This window comes from Cebidichthys violaceus, unplaced genomic scaffold, assembly GCF_023349555.1.
Source record: "Cebidichthys violaceus isolate CVI_PGR_0920_01 unplaced genomic scaffold, fCebVio1.0.p SCAF_2, whole genome shotgun sequence".
NCBI classification, from domain to species: Eukaryota; Metazoa; Chordata; class Actinopteri; order Perciformes; family Stichaeidae; genus Cebidichthys; species Cebidichthys violaceus.
The window spans coordinates 8,718,148-8,741,208 of NW_027176372.1; the positions used below are offsets into that span (position 1 = coordinate 8,718,148).

At 41.7% G+C, this 23,061-nt stretch overlaps 28 non-coding genes across 28 annotated transcripts; all 28 read left to right on the top strand.

Annotated features, from left to right (window-relative positions):
* The first annotated feature begins 1,013 nt into the window (after positions 1-1,013).
* On the top strand, positions 1,014-1,095 carry trnal-aag (transfer RNA leucine (anticodon AAG)). Its single transcript has one exon. It is a non-coding gene; the product is annotated as a tRNA-Leu (tRNA).
* A 445-nt stretch (positions 1,096-1,540) lies between these two features.
* Positions 1,541-1,622, top strand: trnal-uag (transfer RNA leucine (anticodon UAG)). Its single transcript has one exon. It is a non-coding gene; the product is annotated as a tRNA-Leu (tRNA).
* Positions 1,623-2,599: 977 nt separating this feature from the next.
* On the top strand, positions 2,600-2,681 carry trnaf-aaa (transfer RNA phenylalanine (anticodon AAA)). Its single transcript has one exon. It is a non-coding gene; the product is annotated as a tRNA-Phe (tRNA).
* Positions 2,682-3,126: 445 nt separating this feature from the next.
* On the top strand, positions 3,127-3,208 carry trnal-uag (transfer RNA leucine (anticodon UAG)). Its single transcript has one exon. It is a non-coding gene; the product is annotated as a tRNA-Leu (tRNA).
* Positions 3,209-4,185: 977 nt separating this feature from the next.
* Positions 4,186-4,267, top strand: trnaf-aaa (transfer RNA phenylalanine (anticodon AAA)). The gene has a single exon. It is a non-coding gene; the product is annotated as a tRNA-Phe (tRNA).
* A 445-nt stretch (positions 4,268-4,712) lies between these two features.
* On the top strand, positions 4,713-4,794 carry trnal-uag (transfer RNA leucine (anticodon UAG)). The gene has a single exon. It is a non-coding gene; the product is annotated as a tRNA-Leu (tRNA).
* Positions 4,795-5,771: 977 nt separating this feature from the next.
* On the top strand, positions 5,772-5,853 carry trnal-aag (transfer RNA leucine (anticodon AAG)). Its single transcript has one exon. It is a non-coding gene; the product is annotated as a tRNA-Leu (tRNA).
* A 445-nt stretch (positions 5,854-6,298) lies between these two features.
* On the top strand, positions 6,299-6,380 carry trnal-uag (transfer RNA leucine (anticodon UAG)). The gene has a single exon. It is a non-coding gene; the product is annotated as a tRNA-Leu (tRNA).
* Positions 6,381-7,357: 977 nt separating this feature from the next.
* On the top strand, positions 7,358-7,439 carry trnal-aag (transfer RNA leucine (anticodon AAG)). Its single transcript has one exon. It is a non-coding gene; the product is annotated as a tRNA-Leu (tRNA).
* Positions 7,440-8,486: 1,047 nt separating this feature from the next.
* trnal-aag (transfer RNA leucine (anticodon AAG)) lies at positions 8,487-8,568 on the top strand. Its single transcript has one exon. It is a non-coding gene; the product is annotated as a tRNA-Leu (tRNA).
* Positions 8,569-9,013: 445 nt separating this feature from the next.
* trnal-uag (transfer RNA leucine (anticodon UAG)) lies at positions 9,014-9,095 on the top strand. The gene has a single exon. It is a non-coding gene; the product is annotated as a tRNA-Leu (tRNA).
* A 977-nt stretch (positions 9,096-10,072) lies between these two features.
* Positions 10,073-10,154, top strand: trnal-aag (transfer RNA leucine (anticodon AAG)). The gene has a single exon. It is a non-coding gene; the product is annotated as a tRNA-Leu (tRNA).
* Positions 10,155-10,599: 445 nt separating this feature from the next.
* Positions 10,600-10,681, top strand: trnal-uag (transfer RNA leucine (anticodon UAG)). Its single transcript has one exon. It is a non-coding gene; the product is annotated as a tRNA-Leu (tRNA).
* A 977-nt stretch (positions 10,682-11,658) lies between these two features.
* On the top strand, positions 11,659-11,740 carry trnal-aag (transfer RNA leucine (anticodon AAG)). The gene has a single exon. It is a non-coding gene; the product is annotated as a tRNA-Leu (tRNA).
* A 445-nt stretch (positions 11,741-12,185) lies between these two features.
* trnal-uag (transfer RNA leucine (anticodon UAG)) lies at positions 12,186-12,267 on the top strand. The gene has a single exon. It is a non-coding gene; the product is annotated as a tRNA-Leu (tRNA).
* Positions 12,268-13,244: 977 nt separating this feature from the next.
* trnal-aag (transfer RNA leucine (anticodon AAG)) lies at positions 13,245-13,326 on the top strand. The gene has a single exon. It is a non-coding gene; the product is annotated as a tRNA-Leu (tRNA).
* Positions 13,327-13,771: 445 nt separating this feature from the next.
* On the top strand, positions 13,772-13,853 carry trnal-uag (transfer RNA leucine (anticodon UAG)). Its single transcript has one exon. It is a non-coding gene; the product is annotated as a tRNA-Leu (tRNA).
* A 977-nt stretch (positions 13,854-14,830) lies between these two features.
* trnal-aag (transfer RNA leucine (anticodon AAG)) lies at positions 14,831-14,912 on the top strand. The gene has a single exon. It is a non-coding gene; the product is annotated as a tRNA-Leu (tRNA).
* A 445-nt stretch (positions 14,913-15,357) lies between these two features.
* On the top strand, positions 15,358-15,439 carry trnal-uag (transfer RNA leucine (anticodon UAG)). The gene has a single exon. It is a non-coding gene; the product is annotated as a tRNA-Leu (tRNA).
* Positions 15,440-16,416: 977 nt separating this feature from the next.
* On the top strand, positions 16,417-16,498 carry trnal-aag (transfer RNA leucine (anticodon AAG)). Its single transcript has one exon. It is a non-coding gene; the product is annotated as a tRNA-Leu (tRNA).
* A 445-nt stretch (positions 16,499-16,943) lies between these two features.
* trnal-uag (transfer RNA leucine (anticodon UAG)) lies at positions 16,944-17,025 on the top strand. Its single transcript has one exon. It is a non-coding gene; the product is annotated as a tRNA-Leu (tRNA).
* Positions 17,026-18,002: 977 nt separating this feature from the next.
* Positions 18,003-18,084, top strand: trnal-aag (transfer RNA leucine (anticodon AAG)). The gene has a single exon. It is a non-coding gene; the product is annotated as a tRNA-Leu (tRNA).
* Positions 18,085-18,529: 445 nt separating this feature from the next.
* trnal-uag (transfer RNA leucine (anticodon UAG)) lies at positions 18,530-18,611 on the top strand. The gene has a single exon. It is a non-coding gene; the product is annotated as a tRNA-Leu (tRNA).
* Positions 18,612-19,588: 977 nt separating this feature from the next.
* Positions 19,589-19,670, top strand: trnal-aag (transfer RNA leucine (anticodon AAG)). The gene has a single exon. It is a non-coding gene; the product is annotated as a tRNA-Leu (tRNA).
* A 445-nt stretch (positions 19,671-20,115) lies between these two features.
* Positions 20,116-20,197, top strand: trnal-uag (transfer RNA leucine (anticodon UAG)). Its single transcript has one exon. It is a non-coding gene; the product is annotated as a tRNA-Leu (tRNA).
* Positions 20,198-21,174: 977 nt separating this feature from the next.
* On the top strand, positions 21,175-21,256 carry trnal-aag (transfer RNA leucine (anticodon AAG)). Its single transcript has one exon. It is a non-coding gene; the product is annotated as a tRNA-Leu (tRNA).
* A 445-nt stretch (positions 21,257-21,701) lies between these two features.
* On the top strand, positions 21,702-21,783 carry trnal-uag (transfer RNA leucine (anticodon UAG)). Its single transcript has one exon. It is a non-coding gene; the product is annotated as a tRNA-Leu (tRNA).
* Positions 21,784-22,760: 977 nt separating this feature from the next.
* trnal-aag (transfer RNA leucine (anticodon AAG)) lies at positions 22,761-22,842 on the top strand. The gene has a single exon. It is a non-coding gene; the product is annotated as a tRNA-Leu (tRNA).
* The last annotated feature ends 219 nt before the right edge of the window (positions 22,843-23,061 follow it).

The window sequence follows — 23,061 nt, forward strand, 5'->3', positions numbered from 1 at the left end:
GATAACTAATCAATCTTTGCCAAAAGTGTTAAACTTGAAACAGGCATCCACAGGTCAATGGAAAGCCTTGCTTAAGGTTAATGTCTTATTTGTCTCAGTTTGAAAACACTTGTCCAAGCGAGGGCAACTGTTAAATGTTGCTCCTGTGACTGATTGTTCTAAACTATTTAGTTAGCTTCTCCGATTGCTGTTTGCGTTACAATGAACATTGAAGGCTGACGACTTTGCTTAGAGTGTGTTCAGAACAACTGGGCGGAGCAGGAACACTTCTCTGAAGCCAAGGTAGTGTGGCTGAGTGGTCGAAGGTGCTGGATTTAGGCTCCAGTGTCTATGGAGGCGTGGGTTCAAATCCTGCCATTCTTTCTGGACTTTACTTTAAGATTATTGGAACACATGCATACACATACTCACTGTTGTGTTTGTGCATCTTCACTTAAGTTAATGTGTGTACCCAGTAAGTTCTCATTGTAATACCTTCACGGCGGAGTGGCTCAACACTTACTTCAGTCCATACTCACATTGCCATGTTTTCAAATGCCTAAGCATTCATTCCCACAAGTGTATTTGTGAAATGTCTTGTGAACACTTTTAAGATTCTTGTTTGGATTTGGGGAAATCACTAGAAACAAGGTTGCTGCAACATCCAAAATATGCATACTTTTGCAACCAGTTAGCTGCTGAAATATTGATTCCCTCTGATTCCCAAAGATTTCCACAACAACTAAAAGATATTTACAAGTCCCACTCTTTGAAAGAGAGAGCAGAGTGGTGCAGCGGAAGCGTGCTGGGCCCATAACCCAGATGTCGATGGATCGAAACCATCCTCTGCTAATTGTAAAGACTTTAGATAAGGCAAACTTCTCTATATTTTCAATCCATTCTTATATTGCAATGTTTTCAGTTGACTAAGCAGCCATTCCCCCAAGTGTCTGAAGGTAATGTTTTCACTCTTTAGTGCGGCAATGGACATCAAATATTCGTCCCAAGAAGCTGATGCAACTGTTTTATTTACAGGTAGTGTGGCCGAGTGGTCAAAGGCGCTGGGTTAAGGCTCCAGTCTCTCAGGAGGCGTGGGTTCAAATCCCACCACTGCCATTGTCAATGAAAGGTCTCTGGTGAAATGAGAGATTTGATGGTCTCACCTCATTCTGACTTGCATTCATAGCTAATCTTGTGTGAATCAACAATGATCAGTAACTTGTGTCACTCCATGCTGGCTTGACCCTTTCTGTTATACTCAAAATGCTATGTTTTTAGATAACTAATCTAAGATTACTAATCTAAGTGTTATACTTGAAACAGGCATCCGCAAGTCAATGGAAACCCTTGCTTAAGGTTAGTGTCTTTTTTGTCTCAGTTTGAAAACACTTGTCCAAGCGAGGGCAACTGTTAAATGTTGCTCCTGTGACTGATTGTTCTAAACTATTTAGTTAGCTTCTCCGATTGCTGTTTGGGTTACAATGAACATTGAAGGCTGACGACTTTGCTTAGAGTGTGTTCAGAACAACTGGGCGGAGCAGGAACACTTCTCTGAAGCCAAGGTAGTGTGGCCGAGTGGTCGAAGGCGCTGGATTTAGGCTCCAGTCTCTATGGAGGCGTGGGTTCAAATCCCACCACTGCCATTCTTTCTGGACTTTACTTTAAGATTATTGGAACACATGCATACACATGCTCACTGTTGTGTTTGTGCATCTTCACTTAAGTTAATGTGTGTACCCAGTAAGTTCTCATTGTAATTCCTTCACGGCGGAGTGGCTCAACACTTACTTCAATCCATACTCACATTGCCATGTTTTCAAATGCCTAAGCATTCATTCCCACAAGTGTATTCGTGAAATGTCTTGTAAACACTTTCAAGATTCTTGTATGGAATTGGGGAAATCAATAGAAACAAGGTCGCTCCAGTCTCTATGGAGCCGTGAGTTCAAATCCCACCACTGCCGTTCTTTCTGGACTTTACTTTAAGATTATTGGAACACATGCATACACATACTCACTGTTGTGTTTGTGCATCTTCACTTAAGTTAATGTGTGTACCCAGTAAGTTCTCATTGTAATACCTTCACGGCGGAGTGGCTCAACACTTACTTCAGTCCATACTCACATTGCCATGTTTTCAAATGCCTAAGCATTCATTCCCACAAGTGTATTTGTGAAATGTCTTGTGAACGCTTTTAAGATTCTTGTTTGGATTTGGGGAAATCACTAGAAACAAGGTTGCTGCAACATCCAAAATATGCATACTTTTGCAACCAGTTAGCTGCTGAAATATTGATTCCCTCTGATTCCCAAAGATTTCCACAACAACTAAAAGATATTTACAAGTCCCACTCTTTGAAAGAGAGAGCAGAGTGGCGCAGCGGAAGCGTGCTGGGCCCATAACCCAGATGTCGATGGATCGAAACCATCCTCTGCTAATTGTAAAGACTTTAGATAAGGCAAACTTCTCTATATTTTCAATCCATTCTTATATTGCAATGTTTTCAGTTGACTAAGCAGCCATTCCCCCAAGTGTCTGAAGGTAATGTTTTCACTCTTTAGTGCGGCAATGGACATCAAATATTCGTCCCAAGAAGCTGATGCAACTGTTTTATTTACAGGTAGTGTGGCCGAGTGGTCAAAGGCGCTGGATAAAAGCTCCAGTCTCTCAGGAGGCGTGGGTTCAAATCCCACCACTGCCATTGTCAGTGAAAGGTCTCTGGTAAAATGAGAGATTTGATGGTCTCACCTCATTCTGACTTGCGTTCATAGCTAATCTTGTGTGAATCAACAATGATCAATAACTTGTGTCACTCCATGCTGGCTTGACCCTTTCAGTTATACTCAAAATGCTATGTTTTTAGATAACTAATCTAAGATTACTAATCTAAGTGTTATACTTGAAACAGGCATCCGCAAGTCAATGGAAACCCTTGCTTAAGGTTAGTGTCTTATTTGTCTCAGTTTGAAAACACTTGTCCAAGCGAGGGCAACTGTTAAATGTTGCTCCTGTGACTGATTGTTCTAAACTATTTAGTTAGCTTCTCCGATTGCTGTTTGGGTTACAATGAACATTGAAGGCTGACGACTTTGCTTAGAGTGTGTTCAGAACAACTGGGCGGAGCAGGAACACTTCTCTGAAGCCAAGGTAGTGTGGCCGAGTGGTCGAAGGCGCTGGATTTAGGCTCCAGTCTCTATGGAGGCGTGGGTTCAAATCCCACCACTGCCATTCTTTCTGGACTTTACTTTAAGATTATTGGAACACATGCATACACATGCTCACTGTTGTGTTTGTGCATCTTCACTTAAGTTAATGTGTGTACCCAGTAAGTTCTCATTGTAATTCCTTCACGGCGGAGTCGCTCAACACTTACTTCAATCCATACTCACATTGCCATGTTTTCAAATGCCTAAGCATTCATTCCCACAAGTGTATTCGTGAAATGTCTTGTAAACACTTTCAAGATTCTTGTATGGAATTGGGGAAATCAATAGAAACAAGGTCGCTCCAGTCTCTATGGAGCCGTGAGTTCAAATCCCACCACTGCCGTTCTTTCTGGACTTTACTTTAAGATTATTGGAACACATGCATACACATACTCACTGTTGTGTTTGTGCATCTTCACTTAAGTTAATGTGTGTACCCAGTAAGTTCTCATTGTAATACCTTCACGGCGGAGTGGCTCAACACTTACTTCAGTCCATACTCACATTGCCATGTTTTCAAATGCCTAAGCATTCATTCCCACAAGTGTATTTGTGAAATGTCTTGTGAACGCTTTTAAGATTCTTGTTTGGATTTGGGGAAATCACTAGAAACAAGGTTGCTGCAACATCCAAAATATGCATACTTTTGCAACCAGTTAGCTGCTGAAATATTGATTCCCTCTGATTCCCAAAGATTTCCACAACAACTAAAAGATATTTACAAGTCCCACTCTTTGAAAGAGAGAGCAGAGTGGCGCAGCGGAAGCGTGCTGGGCCCATAACCCAGATGTCGATGGATTGAAACCATCCTCTGCTAATTGTAAAGACTTTAGATAAGGCAAACTTCTCTATATTTTCAATCCATTCTTATATTGCAATGTTTTCAGTTGACTAAGCAGCCATTCCCCCAAGTGTCTGAAGGTAATGTTTTCACTCTTTAGTGCGGCAATGGACATCAAATATTCGTCCCAAGAAGCTGATGCAACTGTTTTATTTACAGGTAGTGTGGCCGAGTGGTCAAAGGCGCTGGATAAAAGCTCCAGTCTCTCAGGAGGCGTGGGTTCAAATCCCACCACTGCCATTGTCAGTGAAAGGTCTCTGGTAAAATGAGAGATTTGATGGTCTCACCTCATTCTGACTTGCATTCATAGCTAATCTTGTGTGAATCAACAATGATCAATAACTTGTGTCACTCCATGCTGGCTTGACCCTTTCTGTTATACTCAAAATGCTATGTTTTTAGATAACTAATCTAAGATTACTAATCTAAGTGTTATACTTGAAACAGGCATCCGCAAGTCAATGGAAACCCTTGCTTAAGGTTAGTGTCTTATTTGTCTCAGTTTGAAAACACTTGTCCAAGCGAGGGCAACTGTTAAATGTTGCTCCTGTGACTGATTGTTCTAAACTATTTAGTTAGCTTCTCCGATTGCTGTTTGGGTTACAATGAACATTGAAGGCTGACGACTTTGCTTAGAGTGTGTTCAGAACAACTGGGCGGAGCAGGAACACTTCTCTGAAGCCAAGGTAGTGTGGCCGAGTGGTCGAAGGCGCTGGATTTAGGCTCCAGTCTCTATGGAGGCGTGGGTTCAAATCCCACCACTGCCATTCTTTCTGGACTTTACTTTAAGATTATTGGAACACATGCATACACATGCTCACTGTTGTGTTTGTGCATCTTCACTTAAGTTAATGTGTGTACCCAGTAAGTTCTCATTGTAATTCCTTCACGGCGGAGTCGCTCAACACTTACTTCAATCCATACTCACATTGCCATGTTTTCAAATGCCTAAGCATTCATTCCCACAAGTGTATTCGTGAAATGTCTTGTAAACACTTTCAAGATTCTTGTATGGAATTGGGGAAATCAATAGAAACAAGGTCACTCCAGTCTCTATGGAGCCGTGAGTTCAAATCCCACCACTGCCATTCTTTCTGGACTTTACTTTAAGATTATTGGAACACATGCATACACATACTCACTGTTGTGTTTGTGCATCTTCACTTAAGTTAATGTGTGTACCCAGTAAGTTCTCATTGTAATACCTTCACGGCGGAGTGGCTCAACACTTACTTCAATCCATACTCACATTGCCATGTTTTCAAATGCCTAAACATTCATTCCCACAAGTGTATTCGTGAAATGTCTTGTGAACGCTTTTAAGATTCTTGTTTGGATTTGGGGAAATCACTAGAAACAAGGTCGCTGCAACATCCAAAATATGCATACTTTTGCAACCAGTTAGCTGCTGAAATATTGATTCCCTCTGATTCCCAAAGATTTCCACAACAACTAAAAGATATTTACAAGTCCCACTCTTTGAAAGAGAGAGCAGAGTGGCGCAGCGGAAGCGTGCTGGGCCCATAACCCAGATGTCGATGGATCGAAACCATCCTCTGCTACTTGTAAAGACTTTAGATAAGTCAAACTTCTCTATATTTTCAATCCATTCTTATATTGCAATGTTTTCAGTTGACTAAGCAGCCATTCCTCCAAGTGTCTGAAGGTAATGTTTTCACTCTTTAGTGCGGCAATGGACATCAAATATTCGTCCCAAGAAGCTGATGCAACTGTTTTATTTACAGGTAGTGTGGCCGAGTGGTCAAAGGTGCTGGATTAAGGCTCCAGTCTCTCAGGAGGCGTGGGTTCAAATCCCACCACTGCCATTGTCAATGAAAGGTCTCTGGTAAAATGAGAGATTTGATGGTCTCACCTCATTCTGACTTGCGTTCATAGCTAATCTTGTGTGAATCAACAATGTTCAGTAATTTGTGTCACTCCATGCTGGCTTGACCCTTTCTGTTATACTCAAAATGCTATGTTTTTAGATAACTAATTTAAGATTACTAATCTAAGTGTTATACTTGAAACAGGCATCCGCAGGTCAATGGAAACCCTTGCTTAAGGTTATTGTCTTATTTGTCTCAGTTTGAAAACACTTGTCCAAGCGAGGGCAACTGTTAAATGTTGCTCCTGTGACTGATTGTTCTAAACTATTTAGTTAGCTTCTCCGATTGCTGTTTGGGTTACAATGAACATTGAAGGCTGACGACTTTGCTTAGAGTGTGTTCAGAACAACTGGGCGGAGCAGGAACACTTCTCTGAAGCCAAGGTAGTGCGGCCGACTGGTCGAAGGTGCTGGATTTAGGCTCCAGTCTCTATGGAGGCGTGGGTTCAAATCCCACCACTGCCATTCTTTCTGGACTTTACTTTAAGATTATTGGAACACATGCATACACATGCTCACTGTTGTGTTTGTGCATCTTCACTTAAGTTAATGTGTGTACCCAGTAAGTTCTCATTGTAATTCCTTCACGGTGGAGTGGCTCAACACTTACTTCAATCCATACTCACATTGCCATGTTTTCAAATGCCTAAGCATTCATTCCCACAAGTGTATTCGTGAAATGTCTTGTAGACACTTTCAAGATTCTTGTTTGGAATTGGGGAAATCAATAGAAACAAGGTCGCTCCAGTCTCTAAGGAGGCGTGGGTTCAAATCCCACCACTGCCGTTCTTTCTGGACTTTACTTTAAGATTATTGGAACACATGCATACACATACTCACTGTTGTGTTTGTGCATCTTCACTTAAGTTAATGTGTGTACCCAGTAAGTTCTCATTGTAATACCTTCACGGCGGAGTGGCTCAACACTTACTTCAATCCATACTCACATTGCCATGTTTTCAAATGCCTAAACATTCATTCCCACAAGTGTATTCGTGAAATGTCTTGTGAACGCTTTTAAGATTCTTGTTTGGATTTGGGGAAATCACTAGAAACAAGGTCGCTGCAACATCCAAAATATGCATACTTTTGCAACCAGTTAGCTGCTGAAATATTGATTCCCTCTGATTCCCAAAGATTTCCACAACAAGTAAAAGATATTTACAAGTCCCACTCTTTGAAAGAGAGAGCAGAGTGGTGCAGCGGGAGCGTGCTGGGCCCATAACCCAGATGTCGATGGATTGAAACCATCCTCTGCTACTTGTAAAGACTTTAGATAAGGCAAACTTCTCTATATTTTCAATCCATTCTTATATTGCAATGTTTTCAGTTGACTAAGCAGCCATTCCCCCAAGTGTCTGAAGTTAATGTTTTCACTCTTTAGTGCGGCAATGGACATCAAATATTCGTCCCAAGAAGCTGATGCAACTGTTTTATTTACAGGTAGTGTGGCCGAGTGGTCAAAGGCGCTGGATTAAGGCTCCAGTCTCTCAGGAGGCGTGGGTTCAAATCCCACCACTGCCATTGTCAATGAAAGGTCTCTGGTAAAATGAGAGATTTGATGATCTCACCTCATTCTGACTTGCGTTCATAGCTAATCTTGTGTGAATCAACAATGATCAGTCACTCCATGCTGGCTTGACCCTTTCTGTTATACTCAAAATGCTATGTTTTTAGATAACTAATCTAAGATTACTAATCTAAGTGTTATACTTGAAACAGGCATCCGCAAGTCAATGGAAACCCTTGCTTAAGGTTACTGTCTTATTTGTCTCAGTTTGAAAACACTTGTCCAAGCGAGGGCAACTGTTAAATGTTGCTCCTGTGACTGATTGTTCTAAACTATTTAGTTAGCTTCTCCGATTGCTGTTTGGGTTACAATGAACATTGAAGGCTGACGACTTTGCTTAGAGTGTGTTCAGAACAACTGGGCGGAGCAGGAACACTTCTCTGAAGCCAAGGTAGTGCGGCCGACTGGTCGAAGGCGCTGGATTTAGGCTCAAGTCTCTATGGAGGCGTGGGTTCAAATCCCACCACTGCCATTCTTTCTGGACTTTACTTTAAGATTATTGGAACACATGCATACACATGCTCACTGTTGTGTTTGTGCATCTTCACTTAAGTTAATGTGTGTACCCAGTAAGTTCTCATTGTAATTCCTTCACGGTGGAGTGGCTCAACACTTACTTCAATCCATACTCACATTGCCATGTTTTCAAATGCCTAAGCATTCATTCCCACAAGTGTATTCGTGAAATGTCTTGTAGACACTTTCAAGATTCTTGTTTGGAATTGGGGAAATCAATAGAAACAAGGTCGCAGAGTGGCGCAGCGGAAGCGTGCTGGGCCCATAACCCAGATGTCGATGGATCGAAACCATCCTCTGCTACTTGTAAAGACTTTAGATAAGTCAAACTTCTCTATATTTTCAATCCATTCTTATATTGCAATGTTTTCAGTTGACTAAGCAGCCATTCCCCCAAGTGTCTGAAGGTAATGTTTTCACTCTTTAGTGCGGCAATGGACATCAAATATTCGTCCCAAGAAGCTGATGCAACTGTTTTATTTACAGGTAGTGTGGCCGAGTGGTCAAAGGCGCTGGATTAAGGCTCCAGTCTCTCAGGAGGCGTGGGTTCAAATCCCACCACTGCCATTGTCAATGAAAGGTCTCTGGTAAAATGAGAGATTTGATGATCTCACCTCATTCTGACTTGCGTTCATAGCCAATCTTGTGTGAATAAACAATGATCAGTAGCTTGTGTCACTCCATGCTGGCTTGACCCTTTCTGTTATACTCAAAATGCTATGTTTTTAGATAACTAATCTAAGATTACTAATCTAAGTGTTATACTTGAAACAGGCATCCGCAAGTCAATGGAAACCCTTGCTTAAGGTTAGTGTCTTATTTGTCTCAGTTTGAAAACACTTGTCCAAGCGAGGGCAACTGTTAAATGTTGCTCCTGTGACTGATTGTTCTAAACTATTTAGTTAGCTTCTCCGATTGCTGTTTGGGTTACAATGAACATTGAAGGCTGACGACTTTGCTTAGAGTGTGTTCAGAACAACTGGGCGGAGCAGGAACACTTCTCTGAAGCCAAGGTAGTGTGGCCGAGTGGTCGAAGGCGCTGGATTTAGGCTCCAGTCTCTATGGAGGCGTGGGTTCAAATCCCACCACTGCCATTCTTTCTGGACTTTACTTTAAGATTATTGGAACACATGCATACACATGCTCACTGTTGTGTTTGTGCATCTTCACTTAAGTTAATGTGTGTACCCAGTAAGTTCTCATTGTAATTCCTTCACGGCGGAGTCGCTCAACACTTACTTCAATCCATACTCACATTGCCATGTTTTCAAATGCCTAAGCATTCATTCCCACAAGTGTATTCGTGAAATGTCTTGTAAACACTTTCAAGATTCTTGTATGGAATTGGGGAAATCAATAGAAACAAGGTCGCTCCAGTCTCTATGGAGCCGTGAGTTCAAATCCCACCACTGCCATTCTTTCTGGACTTTACTTTAAGATTATTGGAACACATGCATACACATACTCACTGTTGTGTTTGTGCATCTTCACTTAAGTTAATGTGTGTACCCAGTAAGTTCTCATTGTAATACCTTCACGGCGGAGTGGCTCAACACTTACTTCAGTCCATACTCACATTGCCATGTTTTCAAATGCCTAAGCATTCATTCCCACAAGTGTATTTGTGAAATGTCTTGTGAACGCTTTTAAGATTCTTGTTTGGATTTGGGGAAATCACTAGAAACAAGGTTGCTGCAACATCCAAAATATGCATACTTTTGCAACCAGTTAGCTGCTGAAATATTGATTCCCTCTGATTCCCAAAGATTTCCACAACAACTAAAAGATATTTACAAGTCCCACTCTTTGAAAGAGAGAGCAGAGTGGCGCAGCGGAAGCGTGCTGGGCCCATAACCCAGATGTCGATGGATCGAAACCATCCTCTGCTACTTGTAAAGACTTTAGATAAGTCAAACTTCTCTATATTTTCAATCCATTCTTATATTGCAATGTTTTCAGTTGACTAAGCAGCCATTCCCCCAAGTGTCTGAAGGTAATGTTTTCACTCTTTAGTGCGGCAATGGACATCAAATATTCGTCCCAAGAAGCTGATGCAACTGTTTTATTTACGGGTAGTGTGGCCGAGTGGTCAAAGGCGCTGGATTAAGGCTCCAGTCTCTCAGGAGGCGTGGGTTCAAATCCCACCACTGCCATTGTCAATGAAAGGTCTCTGGTAAAATGAGAGATTTGATTGTCTCACCTCATTCTGACTTGCGTTCATAGCTAATCTTGTGTGAATAAACAATGATCAGTAGCTTGTGTCACTCCATGCTGGCTTGACCCTTTCTGTTATACTCAAAATGCTATGTTTTTAGATAACTAATCTAAGATTACTAATCTAAGTGTTATACTTGAAACAGGCATCCGCAAGTCAATGGAAACCCTTGCTTAAGGTTAGTGTCTTATTTGTCTCAGTTTGAAAACACTTGTCCAAGCGAGGGCAACTGTTAAATGTTGCTCCTGTGACTGATTGTTCTAAACTATTTAGTTAGCTTCTCCGATTGCTGTTTGGGTTACAATGAACATTGAAGGCTGACGACTTTGCTTAGAGTGTGTTCAGAACAACTGGGCGGAGCAGGAACACTTCTCTGAAGCCAAGGTAGTGTGGCCGAGTGGTCGAAGGCGCTGGATTTAGGCTCCAGTCTCTATGGAGGCGTGGGTTCAAATCCCACCACTGCCATTCTTTCTGGACTTTACTTTAAGATTATTGGAACACATGCATACACATGCTCACTGTTGTGTTTGTGCATCTTCACTTAAGTTAATGTGTGTACCCAGTAAGTTCTCATTGTAATTCCTTCACGGCGGAGTCGCTCAACACTTACTTCAATCCATACTCACATTGCCATGTTTTCAAATGCCTAAGCATTCATTCCCACAAGTGTATTCGTGAAATGTCTTGTAGACACTTTCAAGATTCTTGTTTGGAATTGGGGAAATCAATAGAAACAAGGTCGCTCCAGTCTCTAAGGAGGCGTGGGTTCAAATCCCACCACTGCCGTTCTTTCTGGACTTTACTTTAAGATTATTGGAACACATGCATACACATACTCACTGTTGTGTTTGTGCATCTTCACTTAAGTTAATGTGTGTACCCAGTAAGTTCTCATTGTAATACCTTCACGGCGGAGTGGCTCAACACTTACTTCAGTCCATACTCACATTGCCATGTTTTCAAATGCCTAAACATTCATTCCCACAAGTGTATTCGTGAAATGTCTTGTGAACGCTTTTAAGATTCTTGTTTGGATTTGGGGAAATCACTAGAAACAAGGTCGCTGCAACATCCAAAATATGCATACTTTTGCAACCAGTTAGCTGCTGAAATATTGATTCCCTCTGATTCCCAAAGATTTCCACAACAACTAAAAGATATTTACAAGTCCCACTCTTTGAAAGAGAGAGCAGAGCGGCGCAGCGGAAGCGTGCTGGGCCCATAACCCAGATGTCGATGGATCGAAACCATCCTCTGCTACTTGTAAAGACTTTAGATAAGTCAAACTTCTCTATATTTTCAATCCATTCTTATATTGCAATGTTTTCAGTTGACTAAGCAGCCATTCCCCCAAGTGTCTGAAGGTAATGTTTTCACTCTTTAGTGCGGCAATGGACATCAAATATTCGTCCCAAGAAGCTGATGCAACTGCTTTATTTACAGGTAGTGTGGCCGAGTGGTCAAAGGCGCTGGATTAAGGCTCCAGTCTCTCAGGAGGCGTGGGTTCAAATCCCACCACTGCCATTGTCAATGAAAGGTCTCTGGTAAAATGAGAGATTTGATGGTCTCACCTCATTCTGACTTGCATTCATAGCCAATCTTGTGTGAATCAACAATGATCAGTAGCTTGTGTCACTCCATGCTGGCTCGACCCTTTCTGTTATACTCAAAATGCTATGTTTTTAGATAACTAATCTAAGATTACTAATCTAAGTGTTATACTTGAAACAGGCATCCGCAGGTCAATGGAAACCCTTGCTTAAGGTTATTGTCTTATTTGTCTCAGTTTGAAAACACTTGTCCAAGCGAGGGCAACTGTTAAATGTTGCTCCTGTGACTGATTGTTCTAAACTATTTAGTTAGCTTCTCCGATTGCTGTTTGGGTTACAATGAACATTGAAGGCTGACGACTTTGCTTAGAGTGTGTTCAGAACAACTGGGCGGAGCAGGAACACTTCTCTGAAGCCAAGGTAGTGCGGCCGACTGGTCGAAGGCGCTGGATTTAGGCTCCAGTCTCTATGGAGGCGTGGGTTCAAATCCCACCACTGCCATTCTTTCTGGACTTTACTTTAAGATTATTGGAACACATGCATACACATGCTCACTGTTGTGTTTGTGCATCTTCACTTAAGTTAATGTGTGTACCCAGTAAGTTCTCATTGTAATTCCTTCACGGCGGAGTGGCTCAACACTTACTTCAATCCATACTCACATTGCCATGTTTTCAAATGCCTAAGCATTCATTCCCACAAGTGTATTCGTGAAATTTCTTGTAGACACTTTCAAGATTCTTGTTTGGAATTGGGGAAATCAATAGAAACAAGGTCGCTCCAGTCTCTAAGGAGGCGTGGGTTCTAATCCCACCACTGCCGTTCTTTCTGGACTTTACTTTAAGATTATTGGAACACATGCATACACATACTCACTGTTGTGTTTGTGCATCTTCACTTAAGTTAATGTGTGTACCCAGTAAGTTCTCATTGTAATACCTTCACGGCGGAGTGGCTCAACACTTACTTCAGTCCATACTCACATTGCCATGTTTTCAAATGCCTAAGCATTCATTCCCACAAGTGTATTTGTGAAATGTCTTGTGAACGCTTTTAAGATTCTTGTTTGGATTTGGGGAAATCACTAGAAACAAGGTTGCTGCAACATCCAAAATATGCATACTTTTGCAACCAGTTAGCTGCTGAAATATTGATTCCCTCTGATTCCCAAAGATTTCCACAACAACTAAAAGATATTTACAAGTCCCACTCTTTGAAAGAGAGAGCAGAGTGGTGCAGCGGAAGCGTGCTGGGCCCATAACCCAGATGTCGATGGATCGAAACCATCCTCTGCTAATTGTAAAGACTTTAGATAAGGCAAACTTCTCTATATTTTCAATCCATTCTTATATTGCAATGTTTTCAGTTGACTAAGCAGCCATTCCCCCAAGTGTCTGAAGGTAATGTTTTCACTCTTTAGTGCGGCAATGGACATCAAATATTCGTCCCAAGAAGCTGATGCAACTGCTTTATTTACAGGTAGTGTGGCCGAGTGGTCAAAGGCGCTGGATTAAGGCTCCAGTCTCTCAGGAGGCGTGGGTTCAAATCCCACCACTGCCATTGTCAATGAAAGGTCTCTGGTAAAATGAGAGATTTGATGGTCTCACCTCATTCTGACTTGCGTTCATAGCTAATCTTGTGTGAATCAACAATGATCAGTAACTTGTGTCACTCCATGCTGGCTTGACCCTTTCTGTTATACTCAAAATGCTATGTTTTTAGATAACTAATCTAAGATTACTAATCTAAGTGTTATACTTGAAACAGGCATCCGCAGGGCAATGGAAACCCTTGCTTAAGGTTACTGTCTTATTTGTCTCAGTTTGAAAACACTTGTCCAAGCGAGGGCAACTGTTAAATGTTGCTCCTGTGACTGATTGTTCTAAACTATTTAGTTAGCTTCTCCGATTGCTGTTTGGGTTACAATGAACATTGAAGGCTGACGACTTTGCTTAGAGTGTGTTCAGAACAACTGGGCGGAGCAGGAACACTTCTCTGAAGCCAAGGTAGTGTGGCCGAGTGGTCGAAGGCGCTGGATTTAGGCTCCAGTCTCTATGGAGGTGTGGGTTCAAACCCCACCACTGCCATTCTTTCTGGACTTTACTTTAAGATTATTGGAACACATGCATACACATGCTCACTGTTGTGTTTGTGCATCTTCACTTAAGTTAATGTGTGTACCCAGTAAGTTCTCATTGTAATTCCTTCACGGCGGAGTGGCTCAACACTTACTTCAATCCATACTCACATTGCCATGTTTTCAAATGCCTAAGCATTCATTCCCACAAGTGTATTCGTGAAATGTCTTGTAGACACTTTCAAGGTTCTTGTTTGGAATTGGGGAAATCAATAGAAACAAGGTCGCTCCAGTCTCTAAGGAGGCGTGGGTTCAAATCCCACCACTGCCATTCTTTCTGGACTTTACTTTAAGATTATTGGAACACATGCATACACATACTCACTGTTGTGTTTGTGCATCTTCACTTAAGTTAATGTGTGTACCCAGTAAGTTCTCATTGTAATACCTTCACGGCGGAGTGGCTCAACACTTACTTCAACCCATACTCACATTGCCATGTTTTCAAATGCCTAAACATTCATTCCCACAAGTGTATTCGTGAAATGTCTTGTGAACGCTTTTAAGATTCTTGTTTGGATTTGGGGAAATCACTAGAAACAAGGTCGCTGCAACATCCAAAATATGCATACTTTTGCAACCAGTTAGCTGCTGAAATATTGATTCCCTCTGATTCCCAAAGATTTCCACAACAACTAAAAGATATTTACAAGTCCCACTCTTTGAAAGAGAGAGCAGAGTGGCGCAGCGGAAGCGTGCTGGGCCCATAACCCAGATGTCGATGGATTGAAACCATCCTCTGCTAATTGTAAAGACTTTAGATAAGTCAAACTTCTCTATATTTTCAATCCATTCTTATATTGCAATGTTTTCAGTTGACTAAGCAGCCATTCCCCCAAGTGTCTGAAGGTAATGTTTTCACTCTTTAGTGCGGCAATGGACATCAAATATTCGTCCCAAGAAGCTGATGCAACTGTTTTATTTACGGGTAGTGTGGCCGAGTGGTCAAAGGCGCTGGATTAAGGCTCCAGTCTCTCAGGAGGCGTGGGTTCAAATCCCACCACTGCCATTGTCAATGAAAGGTCTCTGGTAAAATGAGAGATTTGATGATCTCACCTCATTCTGACTTGCGTTCATAGCCAATCTTGTGTGAATAAACAATGATCAGTAGCTTGTGTCACTCCATGCTGGCTTGACCCTTTCTGTTATACTCAAAATGCTATGTTTTTAGATAACTAATCTAAGATTACTAATCTAAGTGTTATACTTGAAACAGGCATCCGCAGGTCAATGGAAACCCTTGCTTAAGGTTACTGTCTTATTTGTCTCAGTTTGAAAACACTTGTCCAAGCGAGGGCAACTGTTAAATGTTGCTCCTGTGACTGATTGTTCTAAACTATTTAGTTAGCTTCTCCGATTGCTGTTTGGGTTACAATGAACATTGAAGGCTGACGACTTTGCTTAGAGTGTGTTCAGAACAACTGGGCGGAGCAGGAACACTTCTCTGAAGCCAAGGTAGTGTGGCCGAGTGGTCGAAGGCGCTGGATTTAGGCTCCAGTCTCTATGGAGGCGTGGGTTCAAATCCCACCACTGCCATTCTTTCTGGACTTTACTTTAAGATTATTGGAACACATGCATACACATGCTCACTGTTGTGTTTGTGCATCTTCACTTAGGTTAATGTGTGTACCCAGTAAGTTCTCATTGTAATTCCTTCACGGCGGAGTGGCTCAACACTTACTTCAATCCATACTCACATTGCCATGTTTTCAAATGCCTAAGCATTCATTCCCACAAGTGTATTCGTGAAATGTCTTGTAGACACTTTCAAGATTCTTGTTTGGAATTGGGGAAATCAATAGAAACAAGGTCGCTCCAGTCTCTAAGGAGGCGTGGGTTCAAATCCCACCACTGCCGTTCTTTCTGGACTTTACTTTAAGATTATTGGAACACATGCATACACATACTCACTGTTGTGTTTGTGCATCTTCACTTAAGTTAATGTGTGTACCCAGTAAGTTCTCATTGTAATACCTTCACGGCGGAGTGGCTCAACACTTACTTCAACCCATACTCACATTGCCATGTTTTCAAATGCCTAAACATTCATTCCCACAAGTGTATTCGTGAAATGTCTTGTGAACGCTTTTAAGATTCTTGTTTGGATTTGGGGAAATCACTAGAAACAAGGTCGCTGCAACATCCAAAATATGCATACTTTTGCAACCAGTTAGCTGCTGAAATATTGATTCCCTCTGATTCCCAAAGATTTCCACAACAACTAAAAGATATTTACAAGTCCCACTCTTTGAAAGAGAGAGCAGAGTGGCGCAGCGGAAGCGTGCTGGGCCCATAACCCAGATGTCAATGGATTGAAACCATCCTCTGCTAATTGTAAAGACTTTAGATAAGTCAAACTTCTCTATATTTTCAATCCATTCTTATATTGCAATGTTTTCAGTTGACTAAGCAGCCATTCCCCCAAGTGTCTGAAGGTAATGTTTTCACTCTTTAGTGCGGCAATGGACATCAAATATTCGTCCCAAGAAGCTGATGCAACTGTTTTATTTACGGGTAGTGTGGCCGAGTGGTCAAAGGCGCTGGATTAAGGCTCCAGTCTCTCAGGAGGCGTGGGTTCAAATCCCACCACTGCCATTGTCAATGAAAGGTCTCTGGTAAAATGAGAGATTTGATGATCTCACCTCATTCTGACTTGCGTTCATAGCCAATCTTGTGTGAATAAACAATGATCAGTAGCTTGTGTCACTCCATGCTGGCTTGACCCTTTCTGTTATACTCAAAATGCTATGTTTTTAGATAACTAATCTAAGATTACTAATCTAAGTGTTATACTTGAAACAGGCATCCGCAGGTCAATGGAAACCCTTGCTTAAGGTTACTGTCTTATTTGTCTCAGTTTGAAAACACTTGTCCAAGCGAGGGCAACTGTTAAATGTTGCTCCTGTGACTGATTGTTCTAAACTATTTAGTTAGCTTCTCCGATTGCTGTTTGGGTTACAATGAACATTGAAGGCTGACGACTTTGCTTAGAGTGTGTTCAGAACAACTGGGCGGAGCAGGAACACTTCTCTGAAGCCAAGGTAGTGTGGCCGAGTGGTCGAAGGCGCTGGATTTAGGCTCCAGTCTCTATGGAGGCGTGGGTTCAAATCCCACCACTGCCATTCTTTCTGGACTTTACTTTAAGATTATTGGAACACATGCATACACATGCTCACTGTTGTGTTTGTGCATCTTCACTTAGGTTAATGTGTGTACCCAGTAAGTTCTCATTGTAATTCCTTCACGGCGGAGTGGCTCAACACTTACTTCAATCCATACTCACATTGCCATGTTTTCAAATGCCTAAGCATTCATTCCCACAAGTGTATTCGTGAAATGTCTTGTAGACACTTTCAAGATTCTTGTTTGGAATTGGGGAAATCAATAGAAACAAGGTCGCTCCAGTCTCTAAGGAGGCGTGGGTTCAAATCCCACCACTGCCGTTCTTTCTGGACTTTACTTTAAGATTATTGGAACACATGCATACACATACTCACTGTTGTGTTTGTGCATCTTCACTTAAGTTAATGTGTGTACCCAGTAAGTTCTCATTGTAATACCTTCACGGCGGAGTGGCTCAACACTTACTTCAGTCCATACTCACATTGCCATGTTTTCAAATGCCTAAGCATTCATTCCCACAAGTGTATTTGTGAAATGTCTTGTGAACGCTTTTAAGATTCTTGTTTGGATTTGGGGAAATCACTAGAAACAAGGTTGCTGCAACATCCAAAATATGCATACTTTTGCAACCAGTTAGCTGCTGAAATATTGATTCCCTCTGATTCCCAAAGATTTCCACAACAACTAAAAGATATTTACAAGTCCCACTCTTTGAAAGAGAGAGCAGAGTGGCGCAGCGGAAGCGTGCTGGGCCCATAACCCAGATGTCGATGGATCGAAACCATCCTCTGCTAATTGTAAAGACTTTAGATAAGGCAAACTTCTCTATATTTTCAATCCATTCTTATATTGCAATGTTTTCAGTTGACTAAGCAGCCATTCCCCCAAGTGTCTGAAGGTAATGTTTTCACTCTTTAGTGCGGCAATGGACATCAAATATTCGTCCCAAGAAGCTGATGCAACTGCTTTATTTACAGGTAGTGTGGCCGAGTGGTCAAAGGCGCTGGATTAAGGCTCCAGTCTCTCAGGAGGCGTGGGTTCAAATCCCACCACTGCCATTGTCAATGAAAGGTCTCTGGTAAAATGAGAGATTTGATGGTCTCACCTCATTCTGACTTGCATTCATAGCCAATCTTGTGTGAATCAACAATGATCAGTAGCTTGTGTCACTCCATGCTGGCTCGACCCTTTCTGTTATACTCAAAATGCTATGTTTTTAGATAACTAATCTAAGATTACTAATCTAAGTGTTATACTTGAAACAGGCATCCGCAGGTCAATGGAAACCCTTGCTTAAGGTTATTGTCTTATTTGTCTCAGTTTGAAAACACTTGTCCAAGCGAGGGCAACTGTTAAATGTTGCTCCTGTGACTGATTGTTCTAAACTATTTAGTTAGCTTCTCCGATTGCTGTTTGGGTTACAATGAACATTGAAGGCTGACGACTTTGCTTAGAGTGTGTTCAGAACAACTGGGCGGAGCAGGAACACTTCTCTGAAGCCAAGGTAGTGCGGCCGACTGGTCGAAGGCGCTGGATTTAGGCTCCAGTCTCTATGGAGGCGTGGGTTCAAATCCCACCACTGCCATTCTTTCTGGACTTTACTTTAAGATTATTGGAACACATGCATACACATGCTCACTGTTGTGTTTGTGCATCTTCACTTAAGTTAATGTGTGTACCCAGTAAGTTCTCATTGTAATTCCTTCACGGCGGAGTGGCTCAACACTTACTTCAATCCATACTCACATTGCCATGTTTTCAAATGCCTAAGCATTCATTCCCACAAGTGTATTCGTGAAATTTCTTGTAGACACTTTCAAGATTCTTGTTTGGAATTGGGGAAATCAATAGAAACAAGGTCGCTCCAGTCTCTAAGGAGGCGTGGGTTCTAATCCCACCACTGCCGTTCTTTCTGGACTTTACTTTAAGATTATTGGAACACATGCATACACATACTCACTGTTGTGTTTGTGCATCTTCACTTAAGTTAATGTGTGTATCCAGTAAGTTCTCATTGTAATACCTTCACGGCGGAGTGGCTCAACACTTACTTCAGTCCATACTCACATTGCCATGTTTTCAAATGCCTAAGCATTCATTCCCACAAGTGTATTTGTGAAATGTCTTGTGAACGCTTTTAAGATTCTTGTTTGGATTTGGGGAAATCACTAGAAACAAGGTTGCTGCAACATCCAAAATATGCATACTTTTGCAACCAGTTAGCTGCTGAAATATTGATTCCCTCTGATTCCCAAAGATTTCCACAACAACTAAAAGATATTTACAAGTCCCACTCTTTGAAAGAGAGAGCAGAGTGGCGCAGCGGAAGCGTGCTGGGCCCATAACCCAGATGTCGATGGATCGAAACCATCCTCTGCTAATTGTAAAGACTTTAGATAAGGCAAACTTCTCTATATTTTCAATCCATTCTTATATTGCAATGTTTTCAGTTGACTAAGCAGCCATTCCCCCAAGTGTCTGAAGGTAATGTTTTCACTCTTTAGTGCGGCAATGGACATCAAATATTCGTCCCAAGAAGCTGATGCAACTGCTTTATTTACAGGTAGTGTGGCCGAGTGGTCAAAGGCGCTGGATTAAGGCTCCAGTCTCTCAGGAGGCGTGGGTTCAAATCCCACCACTGCCATTGTCAATGAAAGGTCTCTGGTAAAATGAGAGATTTGATGGTCTCACCTCATTCTGACTTGCGTTCATAGCTAATCTTGTGTGAATCAACAATGATCAGTAACTTGTGTCACTCCATGCTGGCTTGACCCTTTCTGTTATACTCAAAATGCTATGTTTTTAGATAACTAATCTAAGATTACTAATCTAAGTGTTATACTTGAAACAGGCATCCGCAGGGCAATGGAAACCCTTGCTTAAGGTTACTGTCTTATTTGTCTCAGTTTGAAAACACTTGTCCAAGCGAGGGCAACTGTTAAATGTTGCTCCTGTGACTGATTGTTCTAAACTATTTAGTTAGCTTCTCCGATTGCTGTTTGGGTTACAATGAACATTGAAGGCTGACGACTTTGCTTAGAGTGTGTTCAGAACAACTGGGCGGAGCAGGAACACTTCTCTGAAGCCAAGGTAGTGTGGCCGAGTGGTCGAAGGCGCTGGATTTAGGCTCCAGTCTCTATGGAGGTGTGGGTTCAAACCCCACCACTGCCATTCTTTCTGGACTTTACTTTAAGATTATTGGAACACATGCATACACATGCTCACTGTTGTGTTTGTGCATCTTCACTTAAGTTAATGTGTGTACCCAGTAAGTTCTCATTGTAATTCCTTCACGGCGGAGTGGCTCAACACTTACTTCAATCCATACTCACATTGCCATGTTTTCAAATGCCTAAGCATTCATTCCCACAAGTGTATTCGTGAAATGTCTTGTAGACACGTTCAAGGTTCTTGTTTGGAATTGGGGAAATCAATAGAAACAAGGTCGCTCCAGTCTCTAAGGAGGCGTGGGTTCAAATCCCACCACTGCCATTCTTTCTGGACTTTACTTTAAGATTATTGGAACACATGCATACACATACTCACTGTTGTGTTTGTGCATCTTCACTTAAGTTAATGTGTGTACCCAGTAAGTTCTCATTGTAATACCTTCACGGCGGAGTGGCTCAACACTTACTTCAACCCATACTCACATTGCCATGTTTTCAAATGCCTAAACATTCATTCCCACAAGTGTATTCGTGAAATGTCTTGTGAACGCTTTTAAGATTCTTGTTTGGATTTGGGGAAATCACTAGAAACAAGGTCGCTGCAACATCCAAAATATGCATACTTTTGCAACCAGTTTGCTGCTGAAATATTGATTCCCTCTGATTCCCAAAGATTTCCACAACAACTAAAAGATATTTACAAGTCCCACTCTTTGAAAGAGAGAGCAGAGTGGCGCAGCGGAAGCGTGCTGGGCCCATAACCCAGATGTCGATGGATTGAAACCATCCTCTGCTAATTGTAAAGACTTTAGATAAGTCAAACTTCTCTATATTTTCAATCCATTCTTATATTGCAATGTTTTCAGTTGACTAAGCAGCCATTCCCCCAAGTGTCTGAAGGTAATGTTTTCACTCTTTAGTGCGGCAATGGACATCAAATATTCGTCCCAAGAAGCTGATGCAACTGTTTTATTTACGGGTAGTGTGGCCGAGTGGTCAAAGGCGCTGGATTAAGGCTCCAGTCTCTCAGGAGGCGTGGGTTCAAATCCCACCACTGCCATTGTCAATGAAAGGTCTCTGGTAAAATGAGAGATTTGATGATCTCACCTCATTCTGACTTGCGTTCATAGCCAATCTTGTGTGAATAAACAATGATCAGTAGCTTGTGTCACTCCATGCTGGCTTGACCCTTTCTGTTATACTCAAAATGCTATGTTTTTAGATAACTAATCTAAGATTACTAATCTAAGTGTTATACTTGAAACAGGCATCCGCAGGTCAATGGAAACCCTTGCTTAAGGTTACTGTCTTATTTGTCTCAGTTTGAAAACACTTGTCCAAGCGAGGGCAACTGTTAAATGTTGCTCCTGTGACTGATTGTTCTAAACTATTTAGTTAGCTTCTCCGATTGCTGTTTGGGTTACAATGAACATTGAAGGCTGACGACTTTGCTTAGAGTGTGTTCAGAACAACTGGGCGGAGCAGGAACACTTCTCTGAAGCCAAGGTAGTGTGGCCGAGTGGTCGAAGGCGCTGGATTTAGGCTCCAGTCTCTATGGAGGCGTGGGTTCAAATCCCACCACTGCCATTCTTTCTGGACTTTACTTTAAGATTATTGGAACACATGCATACACATGCTCACTGTTGTGTTTGTGCATCTTCACTTAGGTTAATGTGTGTACCCAGTAAGTTCTCATTGTAATTCCTTCACGGCGGAGTGGCTCAACACTTACTTCAATCCATACTCACATTGCCATGTTTTCAAATGCCTAAGCATTCATTCCCACAAGTGTATTCGTGAAATGTCTTGTAGACACTTTCAAGATTCTTGTTTGGAATTGGGGAAATCAATAGAAACAAGGTCGCTCCAGTCTCTAAGGAGGCGTGGGTTCAAATCCCACCACTGCCGTTCTTTCTGGACTTTACTTTAAGATTATTGGAACACATGCATACACATACTCACTGTTGTGTTTGTGCATCTTCACTTAAGTTAATGTGTGTACCCAGTAAGTTCTCATTGTAATACCTTCACGGCGGAGTGGCTCAACACTTACTTCAGTCCATACTCACATTGCCATGTTTTCAAATGCCTAAGCATTCATTCCCACAAGTGTATTTGTGAAATGTCTTGTGAACGCTTTTAAGATTCTTGTTTGGATTTGGGGAAATCACTAGAAACAAGGTTGCTGCAACATCCAAAATATGCATACTTTTGCAACCAGTTAGCTGCTGAAATATTGATTCCCTCTGATTCCCAAAGATTTCCACAACAACTAAAAGATATTTACAAGTCCCACTCTTTGAAAGAGAGAGCAGAGTGGCGCAGCGGAAGCGTGCTGGGCCCATAACCCAGATGTCGATGGATCGAAACCATCCTCTGCTAATTGTAAAGACTTTAGATAAGGCAAACTTCTCTATATTTTCAATCCATTCTTATATTGCAATGTTTTCAGTTGACTAAGCAGCCATTCCCCCAAGTGTCTGAAGGTAATGTTTTCACTCTTTAGTGCGGCAATGGACATCAAATATTCGTCCCAAGAAGCTGATGCAACTGTTTTATTTACGGGTAGTGTGGCCGAGTGGTCAAAGGCGCTGGATTAAGGCTCCAGTCTCTCAGGAGGCGTGGGTTCAAATCCCACCACTGCCATTGTCAGTGAAAGGTCTCTGGTAAAATGAGAGATTTGATGGTCTCACCTCATTCTGACTTGCGTTCATAGCTAATCTTGTGTGAATCAACAATGATCAGTAACTTGTGTCACTCCATGCTGGCTTGACCCTTTCTGTTATAATCAAAATGCTATGTTTTTAGATAACTAATCTAAGATTACTAATCTAAGTGTTATACTTGAAACAGGCATCCGCAAGT